The sequence below is a fragment of the Mercenaria mercenaria genome, chromosome 18 (genome assembly GCF_021730395.1).
Source record: "Mercenaria mercenaria strain notata chromosome 18, MADL_Memer_1, whole genome shotgun sequence".
Taxonomy (NCBI): domain Eukaryota; kingdom Metazoa; phylum Mollusca; class Bivalvia; order Venerida; family Veneridae; genus Mercenaria; species Mercenaria mercenaria.
Window position 1 is genome coordinate 26,557,548 of NC_069378.1, and position 17,372 is coordinate 26,574,919.

The following is a 17,372-nucleotide window of genomic DNA, read 5'->3' on the forward strand; positions in this document are numbered from 1 at the left end:
GTGAAATTTTCCACATCAGTGATTGTTTGGTCTCTTTTCTTCCCGCTGACACGAAACGTATCGTCACTGCTGTCGTAAATTATATTTATGGAGTCAAAACATAAAATGTATCCATGAAATTCCGCACTTTGAAGACGCTGCAACACTTCTTCTAAAAGCATCGAGGCATATCTTTGGCCCAAAAGTAACCAAATGTCCAAAATAACTCGTGTTTAGAAACAAAGATATTCAATTTAAAAGATATAACAAAAACAACTTACCTCTACATGTGCTACTGGCAATATAAAGGTAAATTAACCACTTTATATTCATCATGGTTTTACTTTACCCGTTTATCTACAGCTCATTTTAGAACATTATATGTGTCCATATCGAAACAGAAAAAACGCGAAGAATACTAAACGATGTACACTTGCTCACTTCGGGTTAACCAATCTGAAGTAATCGGTGTATCTGTGCAAGCAATGCAGTTTATATTCCATTCAACCAACAACTATCAATTTTGGGTTACATGAATACTAGGATTTCCTAATTCATGTGATTAGACACTTATGACACTGCTGGGAAACGGCGATATAATCACTGCCACTAATTATGCAAATTGGCATTATGGAATGGTGACTTATGACTGTGAACTTTGCTGAGTACTTTGAACTTTGTCATTATCCAAATTATACTAAATGCCATATTAATGGTATATTGACATGTTTTCTAGACGCACATTTAACAAATGATTGTAAGCAACACATTTTTGATATTTCAATATGGAATCGGTAATAGATTAATTCTTGTAGATGGCCGTTCGATTATTTTTGTCCGTAATGTTTTATATAACCCTGTATGTATGTTAGTCTTCTTATTTGTTCACTTTACAATTCTCTTTCACGTATGTTATAGAATGGAAATTTGCTTATTGAAGGTTATTTAAAGCAATCCGTCTACTGTATCTCCCCGCCGTAGTTTCCATTAGCGGTTGCCTTACTTTGCGATGTATGGCTCTGTTTTTGTTTGCCCTTCTTATTGTTTTCAGAAAGTTTAGTCTTACCTTTTAAACTACATTCTCTACATTACAAACATAGGCAGGTACTCTCTATAAATTTATTTTACTAGAATTAATGCCACAACGGCATAATTCAGGTCAAAGGCGCAATGGTAAAAGATGACCCTAGGAACCATTCTAGGTATGATTTCAACAAGGGTGAGTGCTTTGGTAGAACAACCGACATTCCTTGAGCCAACTGGATGGTTTTATCACTGGAAGAATTCTATACTCAAGGCAAGGTTTCAATCCAAAGTCGATGAGGGCCAAGTTATTTGAAATCAGCGATTTCAACCACTTCAAGCTCAATCAAAAATATCAAAGTTCGTGATATTTATGAATAATTCACACGAAATGCTATCCCATTACATTAATTCCCTAGTAACTTGTAAGCTGTTTTGGTAGTATGCCCCGACATTTCTTTCCTGGCGCCAAGCAAAGTCCCTTGACTCCGCATCGCTATATGAACTTTTATAATATGTGTTTTAGCGGTCCCAGTGATAGACTCGGCTAATTTCGGAACAAACAAGTGAATAATTCTGATGATACATGCAATAGTAATATTTCAGAGTTGGTATTAAGCTAGTTGTTGACATGTTTGTAGCTGAACACGTTTCAAAATGCTGTCAATGTATAGTCGAATCTGAAGACAAAAATCCTTTTCTCTCCCAATTCATGAATGAACGCATTAATGATGCCATGATTTAACTACAAATTTTAGGCTTATAAGTAAATTTACAGCCTGATTCTAACATGTATTAGAGACTGAGTGTTCATACTCAAATGTCCTGTTTTGATATATAATATAACATGATAATATACATTGTATGTATGTATCATGCCACCAAGTCACTGATGACTTGAACACGAATGTTTATTGTGAAAATCGAAGTTATATCATTTTTTCTTAATTGAGACAATAATTATGACCTTAATAGACATGAGCCAGAAGTGGTTTTGCTCCCCCCACAGGGGAATTTTGTGGACCATATGTTTTTGAAACCCCAATGTATGGTGAACATTTTGGCATAAAGTTTGCAACTGGCGAGCGAGGCTTTTCTCCGTAACCATGCTTTAAAGTACGTTACCCTCAAAACCTATAATTTTTTCATCAATTTTTAAAGACAAATTGTATCATTATATTAGTAAATCATTTCAAGTTTGCATATGTTATTTCAAGGTCTATACTAGATGCTGCAATCTGATTAAATTTTAATGTCTGAAATGTAATGTTAATTAAGAAAAATATTGGAAAAAGATACGTTACCCTAAAAAACAAACATTTTTGCATAAAGTTTTTACTGCAAATTTAGATGACCAGGTAATCAAAAAGTGAAGTTACCATTAAAAAGTTCAATGTTCAACAAAAAATAGTATATAGGTTTCCAGTATAAGTTAAGAGAAATCTGATTTTAGCGAGTCTTAAAATGTTACGTCATTCTTCCAAAATGTGCTATTTTTCAATCATACAGTCCCTGGCTCGCGGATTTTGCCTTTTTCCTCGTTACCACCGGCACAAATATTTGCCTTGAGTGGAAAATTGCGATGATTTTTTCACATTGAACGGCTGTTGACAAGAGCGAAAAATCGCGGTGATTATATAATACACCGCAATAGAAGTATCAATAAATGCCCGCGGCGAGTCACGAGGAATAATCTCAGCGGGTCGCGGTGAATTGCGATGGATCGCGGTGAACCACCGGCAATCACCGCGAAATCCAGGTAAATTTTGTAGCTTTAATACATATAAACTCTCTACTAATGTTACATGTATAATTGCATTAGTTTTTTCTGTTAAAATGGACAAATAATAGGGTTTAAGAACAAATAAATAAAATTTATGTTGATGTGTCATTCCATTAGTTTAGTAAATATCTATAGTATTTAACAAATTAAAATTTATTCCTATCTTACCTTTTGGATAAATTTCAAAATTTACACGTAGGGCTTGGCGTTGGAATTTTGTAGCTTTAATTTGAAATTTAATGATTTCCTGTTGAGGATTAATGTTTATATTCATTCGCAAAATAAAACAGAAATATAAGCAATATATAGCATAAACTGTCTCATGTCATTGTGGAGTACCGAGGTTGGAGAAACAAAAATGACCCGTTTAACACTTGCAGGAAGTATCACTTTTCATACTGTTTATTGTCATCAATATTTTAAGCATAGTCAAATACTGTATAATACACGTACTTGACACTTGACACTTTTCTATTTTTGTAAAGAAACAGTTGCACAATGTGATATGTATTATGAACATACATTAATTATATCAGGCCTTTTTGTTGTAGAATATTATATAAAATATATAAAGAAATCGTTGTTTAAGTACTTTCTAAGTAAACCACTTTACATTTCGGCAAGGATGGTCACCTGTTTTTACCAACTTAGTTTTAAATATAATTTTATAATAGAATTTTATTAAATCTTTAGGCACAATAAAAATCATAATTAAGAGTCTTTGTGTTTTCGTTTTCGGCAAAGGCCGACTCTTATTTTATCCAATTGTAGCTAGTTTTAACAGTTTTAACCAAATTTACACAGTTTTTACATGTTTTACATAGAAAAGAAACAAAGGTAATAAAACTTTAAAAAGAAATGAGCCGTGCCATGAGAAAAGCAACATAATTGGTTTGGTACCAGCATGGATCCAGACAAGCCTGCGCATACAATCTGTTTGGTCAGGGTTCATGCTGTTCCGTTACAGTTTCTCCAATGCCAATAGGCTTTAAAAGCGAACAGCATGGATCCTGTCCAGACTGCGCGGATGCTGGTCGCAAACCCACTATGTTGGTTTTCTCATGGCACGGCTCAAATAACTTTAAGAAATCCAGTAGGAATGACATAGGAAAATCCAGAAGTGAGGAAGTACAGTAAACAAGCAGACGACGACAGGCAACCGAAAGCAGGCAACAGGTAAACAGGTAATTTTTGGCTAAGAATTATACCGCGAAATTGAGGTGTTCCGTACTCAGGAAATGCGTGTAGATCTTTTATTATCCAATAGATTTGCTTCCAACTTTCCACATCGATAAAAGATAGATACAGCTAGATTGACAGGGCATTTTCATTAAGATATCAACATTAAACTAAACAAAATTACTTAAAAACGGCATATTTTCAGTAAAATTACCGGTAAAATTTCATACAGCGTGGTCGTGAATAGCTATTATGTCTAAAAAGTAAATAAATTGAAATTAATGCGGATATTTAATTTGGACTTTCGGCTAGGAAAGGCAAAAAACAGAATTAAAAAATCTTTAATAATAACAAAATGCCGTCAATTTAAAAAATACAGTAAAGCGAAATTGTTAACCATAATGCGAATAGTAAAGTACATGGAGTAACATATTTATCGATATGACATACAGACGTGGCGTGTAATCTGAATGGAAGGTATCGGACGTAAATACATTGTTGTTATAAATGTGTAAAAGTTAGTTTATATAATGAAAACATACGTATTTCTGTTGGAGTTTAAAGCACTGACTTAAAAATATTTCTATGATTTTTATTTTGCATCCATGGAAAATTTATCTGTTATCATGATATATATTTCTAGTTTTTATTAAATCAATCATTTTTATTGCAAAAGTTTCATGAACATTATCGGGTGAAAATCAATTCCGTTTTAAATGCAGATATTTTATATACATTATAAAATCATTTTCGATATTATTAATTTCACTATGTAACACTTTCAACGCCTTATTTACATGTAGCAGACTTGATCACTAAAATATTACAGAAAGCTGTAAATATATGATTTTTAAACTCGTAATCTGATAATATCTGATAAAAATTAATTCACTATATAATTGAGCCGCGCCATGAGAAAATCAACATAGTGGCTTTGTTACCGCGCAGTCTAGACAGGATCCAAGCTGTTCGCTTTCATAACCTACTGCAGTAAGAGAAACAGTTAACGAACAACACAGATCCTGATCAGACCGCGCGGATGCGCAGGCTGGTCAGGATCCATGCAGGTCGCAAAGCTACTTTGTTGGTTTTCTCAAGGCGCGGCTCATATTATGCAAACCTCCTGGAAAATAATAAGATATAAGATAACGAAGTGAAATCTTCAATTACCTCATCGTTAGTTCTAATAAGTCCTTTAATTCCTGATCTGTTTCTTGTCGTCACACATGTATTTTACAAGAAAATGCGAAATTTGATTCGTCCGTTGACGAAGTGTCATTATAGGTTACTTTTTAATTCCAGCGTAATTCTGTAACTTTTAAGTTAAACACAATATCACAACTATGATGAACAATGACTGTTTTCATGTCTTTAATTTTCACGTGTACTTAATGCTTGACTAGTAACATCTTTATTGGTTAACGAACTGATCAATGGAAAATTTAGAACATAGCATGAAACACTCAAATAAGTATCAATTATAATTAAATTCATATCTCGGAATTAAAACAAATGGGCATCATTGCACTTGGGGCAATTATCGATCACAATACGTTGATGAATGAAATCGAATTTTGGATGTGTGATGTATTTTTGCAACTCAGCCATCAACATATTCAATTACTTCAACATAAATAGTGTTTTATTAAATATTGTTGCAATATTATTCAAAACCAAAATCATCTGGTTAAAATGAATTAGCTAATTATAGTATACGAGTCCAATGAAATTACATAACGCGGGAATTTTAAAAGCAGTGACAGTCTTTTGTGCATTTATGAAATTATAGAATTTAATGGAAATTATACTTGAAATAGAATAGTTAGAATATATAAATGCTTGCAAAATACAAAATACTATTTAGTTTCATCTTGTCTAAATAAATTAACAAATAATACAGTAGAACATGTATATATACATGTATTATACAAGTTCAAAGACATAATGACATTAAATTTCATAACCCTGATGTTTTGAAAATATAATTCTTGCATTTATTAAATTATATAAGTTAATGGAAATAACACCTGAAATAGAGAAGTAGAAAGAAAGAAATGATTCAAAAATATAAAACATTGTTTAATTTCTCCATTTCTTATCCCATGATAGTGTTGAAATTTTAAATTAATTGTATACATAACAACAAGCCACTGCATTTACCTGTAAATCGCGGCGAATCATCGCAATTCACCGCGAACCACCGGCACTTCATCGCGATGCGCCGCGACCGTCATCGCGGGACACCGCAATCGATTTTATTGCATTTGGTCGCGGCGGACGCTGTTAAATGTATTGCGGAGATGCATGAAAAAACGCGCATCCCCGCGGCTCAGGAAATTGTCCGCGCTAGGGTCCAATCCGCGAGCCAGGGACTGTACATAATTCGAACATGTTTTTCTTAAAAATATTCATATTAATTTTATATTAACATTCTTTAGTTACATGTAATACAACTATCTATTTACTTATTAACAAGCCTCTAGCTTGTAAGATATGTTACATTGAATTTGAATTCTACATTACATTTTACGTTACCGTGTTACATACAAATTATAGTTTATGTCTTCAGGTTCTTTAAAACATACTTTATCATTTGAAAAAAAAATTAAAAACATCACAATACTATTCTGTTCTTACCAGTATAGTTTTACATTTCAAACTGTATTTATATATCAAACTAAGTTACAATTTACGTTACCGAACACACAAACTGTTATCTATTGTGTTCTGTTACCTTAAATGTACTTTAGCATTTAGAAATAGCGTATTTACAATTCAATCAAAATATGTTTTAACATAGCTTTGCATTTTAACTTTAAACACATGTATTTAAAAACAATCTACGTTAAAATTTACGTTACCTAACATATAAACTATACATTTTTCATGTATTCTGTAATGTGAACACATAATTTATCTTTGAAAAATAAATATTTTTTTTTTTTGGTTTTAAATATTTTGCACATACATTTAACAATCAAACTGTAAAACTAAAACCTAATTTACATGGCTCATGATTACATTTTCATGAGAACCCTACGCACACAAACTTCTTTTAAACACTTAATATAATATGTCATCTATTTATGCACATTGTAGTGACATATTTACAATATATACAGACGTTGCCCAGAACAGTGCACTATAATGATGCTAAATCTGAAACAGACATGTCACTATATTTTGAAATCTTGTTCATGTTTTTGTACACACTTCATCCAACTTGTTGTCAATCTCGACTGTATCCTTATGTAGATATGGCATCTGGAATACTGTGATTTTCTTTAATACTGTCTGTATATTACAGATCTGTGTCCTTTAGCTCCGTTTTTCTCATCCCTTCATTTAGAGATTGGTAGTTTACACTACCCTTTCTGTGCACAATCCGGGTGGAAAGGGTCGGGCTATGACAACAACCGTATGAACCTTGCTCTTGTCACTGTGGCTTTACACAATCATGGAAACATCGACTTTGAGGGGTTATTGTCAGGGTCTTTGCAATGTGTTCAGGTCTCCTGAAGTCTCTAAAACTGACGGTAGATATGGCTGTGCAGCCTTTATTTAACCAAAACAGCCAGTGTATTTTGGCTGAAGCATGAGTCCCTTCCAGATGGGAATTGGTATTTCGGGACCTGTCGCGGGACCAGTCTGGTTTAAGGAATATATATTCTTGGGCTTGAAGCCTGGGGAAAGGGACCCCGGATCATGGATCACTTACTTTGGATCCCTTTTCAGGTATGGGTCAGCAGAGGCTAAACCCAGTCCGGCAATAGACGCAGAAACTGCATCCATTGGGTTGGGGTCTTCCCAGCTTCCTGGGCATCCCATGTTTATCCTTGTGAAAGATGCAGAAACTACATTCATCTGTCCGCCAAGCTTTCCAGAAAACCTAAGTTTCTCAGATTTGTATGTCTTGCTAGGTATTTTGGATGTGTTGTAGAAATTTAGGTTAGAAGGGGTATCACATAGTACACATTAGTATGAGTATGATAGTCCCATCCCTGGGTATCCCAACACCGAAATAATTTGGTATGTTTCTCCACAACCCAGGAGTTTATGAAGTAATGTCTGTATGTGTATCCACTGGTATGCATTAGTGTCAGTATTATGGTCCTTGCTCTGGGTATCCCAGGGCCTTCATAATTTGGTATGTTTTTCAAGGCATCCCAGAAGTTTATGAACTGAGGTCAGGGCATCCCATGGGCATCCCATGACCTTAATTCTTGTTATAATGAGATATGTGTGGAATAACTGCTTTTATCTTATGCTAACTAATGAAATACTGTATTCTATCAGTTAAATATTTTCATATCTCACTCACACTGTAAAAATATCAAATCTATATTTTCACACTGTGAGAGATATAGCTCCGCCCCTCTCATACATTGTGTATGAATTTTAAATTATTTGCTTAAAACAGGATGAAAATTGTAGTCGCACTTTGTTCTTTATAGTATATTTCTCGATTCAAGTCATTTCACATAATAAGAATCTCATAACGTTATGCAGCAAAAAATAAAATAAAATGGAACTTTATGTTATGTGCGTTTTTATAACGTCATGTCTGTTTACGCGCGTCTGTTTCCCGCGCTGAGATTAAAAATTGTTGCAAAATGCACATCTTAACGTAACTGAGCATAAAATAAAAAGAAAATTTGTTTGTTTTTCGTGAATATGGAATATATCTCACCTACGCGCTCGTGAAAATATTTGAAATTTTCTCACTTCTCAGTGAGATATATTCCATATTCACTCAAAACAAACAAATATCCTCTATCTATAATATAATTAACCTTCCATTTGGGAAGTTCATACTGGTTATGGCCAATATCATTATTTTATAACTTATAAAACATCATATATGATGATATATTTTTTAATGTTCAAGTGATTTCAAACTAAATAACGTAAGTTACGTATAAAACATTTGTTCACCTAAATATATGTACATATGATAATTTCAATTTTAAAAGCATAAACATGTGTAAATGTTTTATTTATTATGAATGATTGAACAGTTGGCATGTTTATAATATTTTATTAACATAAATGGTGAATAAAAATGAAAATGTGCATGGAAACGTATTTTAAATCTCCGTAACTCATTAAAGTTCCAACAGAAACTTGCAAACTTTTGCCTGTGAATGCAAACTACTATAAGGTTTAAGAAAATCATAATGTTGAAAATTCCCCCTGGATGGGGGAGGGGGGGGGGGGGGGGGGTTGCAGGGTCAATTGTCAGCTCAAGGTCTATAAAAAATTGTCTGATGATTTTCATTCAGTCAATTGAAAACTGATACACCGAAAAGAACAGTAACTAATGTAATAGTACCTTATTTACATATACACTGCTCGGAATTTGCCCGAAATATCGCTCTTTTTGAGCCAGGTAACCTCAAGGGCATGCATCATTAATAGATAATTATAATTACATGCATCTCGCTCTGTGGCAGAGAGAAATCAGCATGATAGTAAGCATGATTAGATAATGATCTGTAGATTGCTTATGATAAGGAGAACACATTTCTTTTATATGAATTTGCAATAGAAAATTATTTGTTTTATATAGATAAATAAAAGTAGATAAACATTTTTCTTTTTTAAAACAGTTTTATTTTCCATTTTAGTATGATAATAAAATACTATTAACAAAGAGTAATAAATTGAAACAAAGTTTTATTTACAATAGAAATGATTTATAAAAAAAACTATTTTTACTATAAAGCAATTGGTTAATGCATAGATAAAGAAAAGACTTATTCTGAAGCATGAAATGCATGAATAGTTAATATATGGTGACATATTTTTTAAAATGAAAAATAATAAGAATTTCTGATAAGAATTTCATTTCAATTGCTAAAAGTAAGATATATGACATGTGTATGGCATCGATATATACATATAAAATAATACAAATTGTAAACACACCTATTGCGCGACTTTAGGAGCGCAATATTCTTCCGCTGAAGAACGAGTGCATATTTCCCGATGCAAAGATAATAACCTTTTTATTACATACGAATGTACACGTATAAATATTACGTAAATATCATAAATATATTCAATAGCCTGAATAGGATTGGCAATACTGAAATAAATAGAAAAAAATAGTGCAACAACACACACTGAATTACGTCACGCACCCAATATGAAATTCAGGCGTCAGTATATGGAAAAATATTGACGTTTCCGGTACCAGTGTCACTTAACGGGGAATAGAAACGAGTATGTAATAATCATTATTATTGCACGGATACACCCACTAACAGAATACAATAGTGAACATGGGCATTTCAAATTTAATGTGCTTAAATAATTTTTAAGTTATTTCGTCATTGATATATATATATTTGATGAAATAATGTAATGATATCAGTTAAAGAAAGCAGGGTATAAATGTTGTTGTTTGTATGTCTTTACGTATGATTTACACAAAATATTTAAGTAAATAGATCTTTTAACATGATATTTTGCTGCATTCTGAAAACAGCTATGTAAGTTTCGTGAAGAGTATTACAGAATATTTTAATTTTTGTTTTAAAATGATGTACTTCATGATGTCCTTTAGGGTGGACATTTACAGACTCAATACAGAGTTTGCATTTTAAATAATGTACAATTAATCATGCCACTCGTTGAATACATTACGAGAATACTGTATTCATTTACAACCGCTTCTTAGAATACAAAATAATAAACAAGGCAACATAAACAAGAATAGCCAAATGCTATGACATTAGATCAAAATGCACAAAACAAAATTATTTAATTATCTATACATATTCTAGATAATCAAATTAAAATGATAATTATGTGGGATGAAAAATTAAGATGACTATGATGAAAAATATATCTTGTCACTTTGTAATAATTTTAAAACAATCTTTCAATCTCAAAATTATTTATATATTAAGGTATTAGATCACTAATAGAGAACCTCCTTTTTGAAGAGTATTTAATTCCTACCATAAACCTACTTTTACTGCAATTCTTATGTGGCGTAGGTTCAAGCCCTACTGGGACCAAATTTTTTTTTCTTTATTTTCCTTTTTTTCAAGACTTATTATTGATGTTTTGTACAAAAATGCAAAAAGATTAATCTTATAAGCGATTTTTTGGTGTTCAAAGAGAATTTACTACTTAAACAGAAGGGGTAGAGTTACACATCTTTAAAAATATTGAGTTACACACGGTGAAAGTTCTCTATTTTGCTTTCACTCTTAGATTATATATTGTGGAAGAAATTTAGGTAGGTTTTACGTCTTCCCTAAGGTTATTTTTAAATGGAGTAAGCAAAATTCAAAACTGAAACTCATCGTTCGACCTTATTTTTTCAATGTTGAAGTATGAATTCTGTCTCATTAAATCCGTTTACTCGAGGCACCGTAGAAAAAATGATATTAACATTTTTATTTTGTGTTTTATAATTGGTTACCAATAGCTTGATGTTTCTTCGATTGAAATTAATGGTAAAATGAGTTCTCTGCAAACTTTTTGGATAGTGGCTATCACTTTGAAATTTGTCTCTACTTGAGCTTGAGGAGATACCACAAGTTATTCAAAATTTATAAAAAAACGGCACGGTAAAAGTTGTTTAAAATTTGCAAAATAGTGCAAAACATGGTTACCTTTCAGAATATACCAAGCAAAGGCCATTTTGTAAACATTACTATTAGTGACCTAATACCTTAAAAAGATTTGGCCGTGTCTTTTTATATAAAGTCTAATCTTTTTTCATTTCGCTGATTGTGGTTATTGATACATACACAGAACGAAAGGCAGCCTGTACAAATAATGCGATAACAGACAGACAGACAGACAGACAGATTTCTTTATTACAACCCAAGTATACATTTACGTATACAATTTGGGGATTTTCTAATAAAGTTATTCATAACATTATATATCCTGTAGTAAACATAAAGATAGATGCACAAGTTTAAACAATATCAAATTCAAGCATACATGATCAAAATTTGATACAGATGGTGGGGGAATTCATATGTTTTTTCTGATAAAATATTCAATGTATTAAAGTTGCATATAAAGGCGTCATTATTAATTATAAAGAGAAAAAAAAAGAAAAAAGGATTGGTGTTTATTGCAGCAAGCATATTGAAGTTTCAACATTCTAAAACACGTTTGAGATGGTCATTTGTCAAACAAGATGATTTTATTCAAATTACATGCATGAATGAATTGACTTGAATAAAAATATACATATGTTTACATTTAGGGCTATTTTTTTCTCATAATAAAAAGTAGTGCTAAGTCAATAAGGTTATTAAAAGTTGTTACGCTATTTTTGCATAAAACGAATTGACGATAATTGATGAATGATCATTGATTATGTGATTTTAATGAAATGCCATAATAATGTAAAGACGTGCCTGATGAATCATTGTCTTGTGGATTTATATTTTTATTGGATTATTACACGTGCTGTTTCGGTAAGTGCAATAGCAGATTTAATGTATTATTTTAATTGCTGTAAAATACACTAGAATTTTGCCAAAACAGCACGAATGAATTCGCATAAGTTTACTAGATCTCTCTCATTTATCGAGTTCATAATTTTTGCAAATGCAATATCGTTTTCGATTGTCAAGTTCCGATTATTAACCCTTAGCCTGCTGGCGGCAGATGATTCTGCCTTTGCGACCAGTGCAGACCAAGATCAGCCTGCACATCCGTGCAGTCTGATCATGGTCTGCACTGTTTGCTAATCAGTCAGTAAATTTTCAGTGAAAACCCCTTTGAATAATAAGTGGTACTGTCCAAATTGAAAGATGGACCAGTCCATTATAGAAATATAACAGGATAAGGGTAAAGGAGTTCATTCCTTTGGTTATTAAAGTAACTACATTTGAAAATGTAATGGCTCTCTGTTCCGGGAGAGTCCGTTTGACAAAGTGGGCAGATTCTGTAAAGAAAAGCGGTGCCATCATAACGACCTGTTTCTGACGGAATTCGTGTATTACAAGTTCTAAACTTAAAAAGTGTCAGATAGTCGTTTCGTTGTAGAATATTAAAATATTTTTCATAGCCAAAAGATTTTTTAAAACTATTATAAATTTTCCTTTATTCGAAAGTTGCATCTGATCATGCCATTGTTGTTTATATTGATCAATTAAATTAATCTTAATACGTAAGTGAGTAATTTTTTATAAAGAGTGCTATTTTGATTCACCCATAAGTCAGGTCTGCCTACCGAATTTAGTATGTCTTTAATTTTGTTTATCCATTTAAAATTTTGGTCATAGTTATTAAGCATATATTGATATAGGATATAGGAGATTTTACTCTGTTTTCCTAATAACAACCTGACCTAGAAAGAAATCATTCTGGTTTTAATTGTGACAGAAACGGGTTATCTTCCAAGTTCACCCAGCAACATATAATTTGGAGTGCTCTTTCTGGCATAAGTAATTCTCCTTAAAATGTATTATGAACCTTTTCCAAAAGGTCTAAATTTTCAAATCCAAACATTTCTGACCCATAAGTTAGGATAGGCAGTACTGTGTGATCAAACAGTTTTAATGTGTGATCAACAAGCAAGTCTGCATTACTACATCTAGAATATAACAAGTGGAGTGCCTTATTGGCTTGTTGTGTCACATGTTTACGACAAGTTAAAAAAGACCGATTGCTGGTAAACGTCATACCAAGATAATGATAAGAATCAACGACAGCGATCGGTTCGTCACCCAAAGTAAAATTAAATCTATCTCTCGCATTCCTACTACCAAAGATAACTATTTTGGTTTTATCAACATTTACTTTGAGTTTCCATTCAGAGCAATATAAGTTAAATGATGTTAAACAATTTTGAAAATCTTCTGCAGAATTAGACATTATTATAGTGTCATCAGCGTAGAGAATTACTAATAATTTTAGCCACGTTTCATTATTCGTAACATCTTTCAATTCTACACCATTGGCACCGTTTGATTCTAGGTATGTTTGGAGATCATTTAGATATATGGAGAACAAAATCGGACTCAAATTCTCCCATTGACGTACCCCGATTTCTGAAATGAAAAATGGTGAGCTATCAACTAGGTGCACCACACAAGACTTCATATTATTGTACATATTAAGTATGACTTGGAAAAGTTTACCATTAACCAAATGTTGGAATAGTTTATGCCATAATCCGAATCTCCAGATTTTATCAAAGCATTGTGAAAAATCAATGAATCCACAGAAAAGTTTTTGTTTACGCTTTTTTGATATTTCAATTAATGAATGCAAATAAATGATCAGAACATGAGTAGCCACTTCTAAAGCCTGCTTGACTTTCATTCAGTAATTGGAATTCATCCATATAGTTGGTTAACCTAGTGTTTAAAACAGCTGTAAATAATTTCCCAAGACATGATAGTATTGTGATTGGTCTATATGAATTAGTACTTTTGGGACAACCTTTGTTTTTATAGATTGGAATTATCCACCCTTCTAGCCAAACTTTAGGAATGTGGCCAGAATCTAATATAATGTTAAATAACTGTTTATAGATTGGTAAAAGCATATGTTTTGTATTCTTGATATATTCGTTTAGTATCTTATCTGTTGGACTTAAAGCTTTACCGTTGTTGAGTTTATTAATACATTTTAGAATTTCATCATGGGTTATTTCTTTATTAATGACTAGGTTTGAATTATTAATAAACGTTTGATCCAAAGTTATATCTTGGTCATCATTTGGATTACTATTAATTGTCTTAAAGTGTTCATAAACTCATTAATTGACGGAGATGACTTCGTATTTGATTTTGGCTTAAGCCTTTTCAAGAAATTCCAGTATTGTATAGGATTTTTTCATTGCATTTTACGTAATTTCTTAGTATTGTCATGCTTATATTTATTAATGTAATAATTCATTACACGTTGATACTCTTCACTAGCATTTTTCATTCGTAATTTATTATCATGTGATTTACAAGTATTATATAGTGATTTGGCTTCATGATAATTGTTACGTGCTCGGTAACATTTTGGCCCAAACCATGGTTTATTATTTACATTTTTAAATGCTGTACGGTTCTGCCCGGGAAAAGTTTGAGTAGACGCATTTTCAAATAACTTTTGAATTTCTTCGGTAATATATTCAATACGAGTATTAACATTTTGTACATTAGTAATATCACACAGTTGCTTGATATATTGTACATGATTTGAGTCGATATTTGCTTGAAAATCACTACTTAACTCATCACACCATTTCGGCTTACAGTTGGTTTTCAAGTTACTCGTTTTCTTTGGATCTTGCTTTAAGCCAATTTTAACATAGTTCAGTGTCCAATAAAGAGCACTATGACCATCTGAGAACATTGTGTCGGTTTCGATTACTTGAAAATCATTTCAAATTTTAAAGGATTCTGCACTTGACATGAGTAGATCAATAATAGATTTATCCCTATAAGTCATTCTAGCTGGAATATCTCTTCCATACCTTCCATTGACAATAAAAATATTATTACTTCTACAAAGATCAATAAGCTGAATTCTGTGAGAATTTGTACGCTTATCACATGAAATAAAGTCTGATAGTTCCGATAATCTTGAGTTTAGGTCGCCTGCTAAGAGAACGTACTTATGTAAATTGAATTTGGAAATAATTTCATTTTCAAAAATATTGTAATCAGTATCATTGTAAAAACGTGAACCTTCTGGAGGCAAGTAGATAATGCCTAAAATGACATTCTCATCAAGATTAAACATACGCTTATCTAAGGAAATCCAGAAAATATAATCTGTATTATTAGAAATAGGGCTTACATATTGACTATATTTTTCTTTAGCATAGAAACCAATACCTCCTGATTTTCTTAAATAAGGTTGACTTCGATTCTTAGGAAAATATACAAAGTTCTCAATATCAACAATATCAGAGTCATCAGTATGCGTTTCTACTATACAAGCAAAAGCATGTTAATCAATAAATTCTACAAAATCTGGGTACTCTAATCGTTTTTTTTTTCTTTTTGTCCGTTAACATTGAGACTCACAAATTTAAGTTCATCCTCATTTTACTGAATTCAAAGAATTCCCCCAAATGCCCTAGTGTTTGTTTGAGTCACTTTGCTGCTTATAAACATTTTGATTTTCAATGTAAGATTAATTAGTATAATTGCAGTGGTGCTGACTTTAAAATCAAGCTAATTGCTAGCAATCATATGCCCTCAGTAAGAATCTAATTAACACCTTGGTATGAGAAGGAAAGAAATTTTGCAGTATTTTTGCTTTCCCTGGGCATATTCCATGGACTGTATAGAAGGTCTTCCCCGTCTTTACCATTAACTGTAATACTGAATATACTTATAAGCGTAAAATCATATTAACTAAACCATACTTTCTTCCGAGGAACTGAGTCGCAATCAGATAAACATGTATATCTTGAATTGAAAAAAAAAAATTCAGCTAGCAATTTGAATTGTAGAATGAAAAATTTTGTGCAGTTTACAACTCAAATTACAAAGCACTAAAACATCTGAAATATTAAATTTTAAAGCCTTAAATAGCATTGACACTGAATTGCAGTTGTTTTATCTTGGATAGAAAACTTTTCAGTTAGCAGTTGTTACTGCAAAAATCATATTATATTTGTACACTCAGGTACCAAGCAAGCAAGCATATATGGGACACATATGGTCGCCCATATGGGTACTATATAAGTGCTACCCATATGGGACCCTGGTGGGTTTTCTAAACCATTTTGGCATGGTTCCCAAATATCTGGGCTGTTTTCCACATAACAGGAGTGACCAGAGCCAAGACTTAATGTACATTCTGTGCGTATTGTCGACATGTTCTGGTTATGGCCTCTGCTCTATCGTATTTTACCTTTCGCGTGCAACTGCTCCGATACTTCTATGAAGAATTACATCAAGTTATATGAAAGAGATCAGTGACCTCGAGCACAGTTATGTCTTTTTATTCTATTACATTTTGTACCAAGCCCATTGCATACTACCAGTGTGTTCCGGTTAAGACATTTTCAACGACGTTATGGCCCTTAATTTGTCACATTTTATAGTGTTCACAACTTTTGGCTGAATTCACCAAACCTCAAGAGTGATAAGTCTAAAGCGTTGTTGTGCGTATCATCGGCCTGTTCCGTTTCTTTGTCTTTCGGCAGACTTACTACCCTTGATTTGTCAAATTCTATGACGGCTGTGCTACTTCTTTTTTATCATTGGTTGGGAATTGCACCAAACTTCACATTGCAATAATATGAGTAGTGCCACTTGGCATCCGGTACATGATTGAGCTCAAGATCATGTGAAACACTCTAGATCTTTTCGCATGACTAATTATACTATGTGAATTTTTACGTTGGCAAAAATGAAAGACAGCCGCACGACGGCCACAAGCAGTTTTAATTTCGATTTTGGAAGATCTAGGT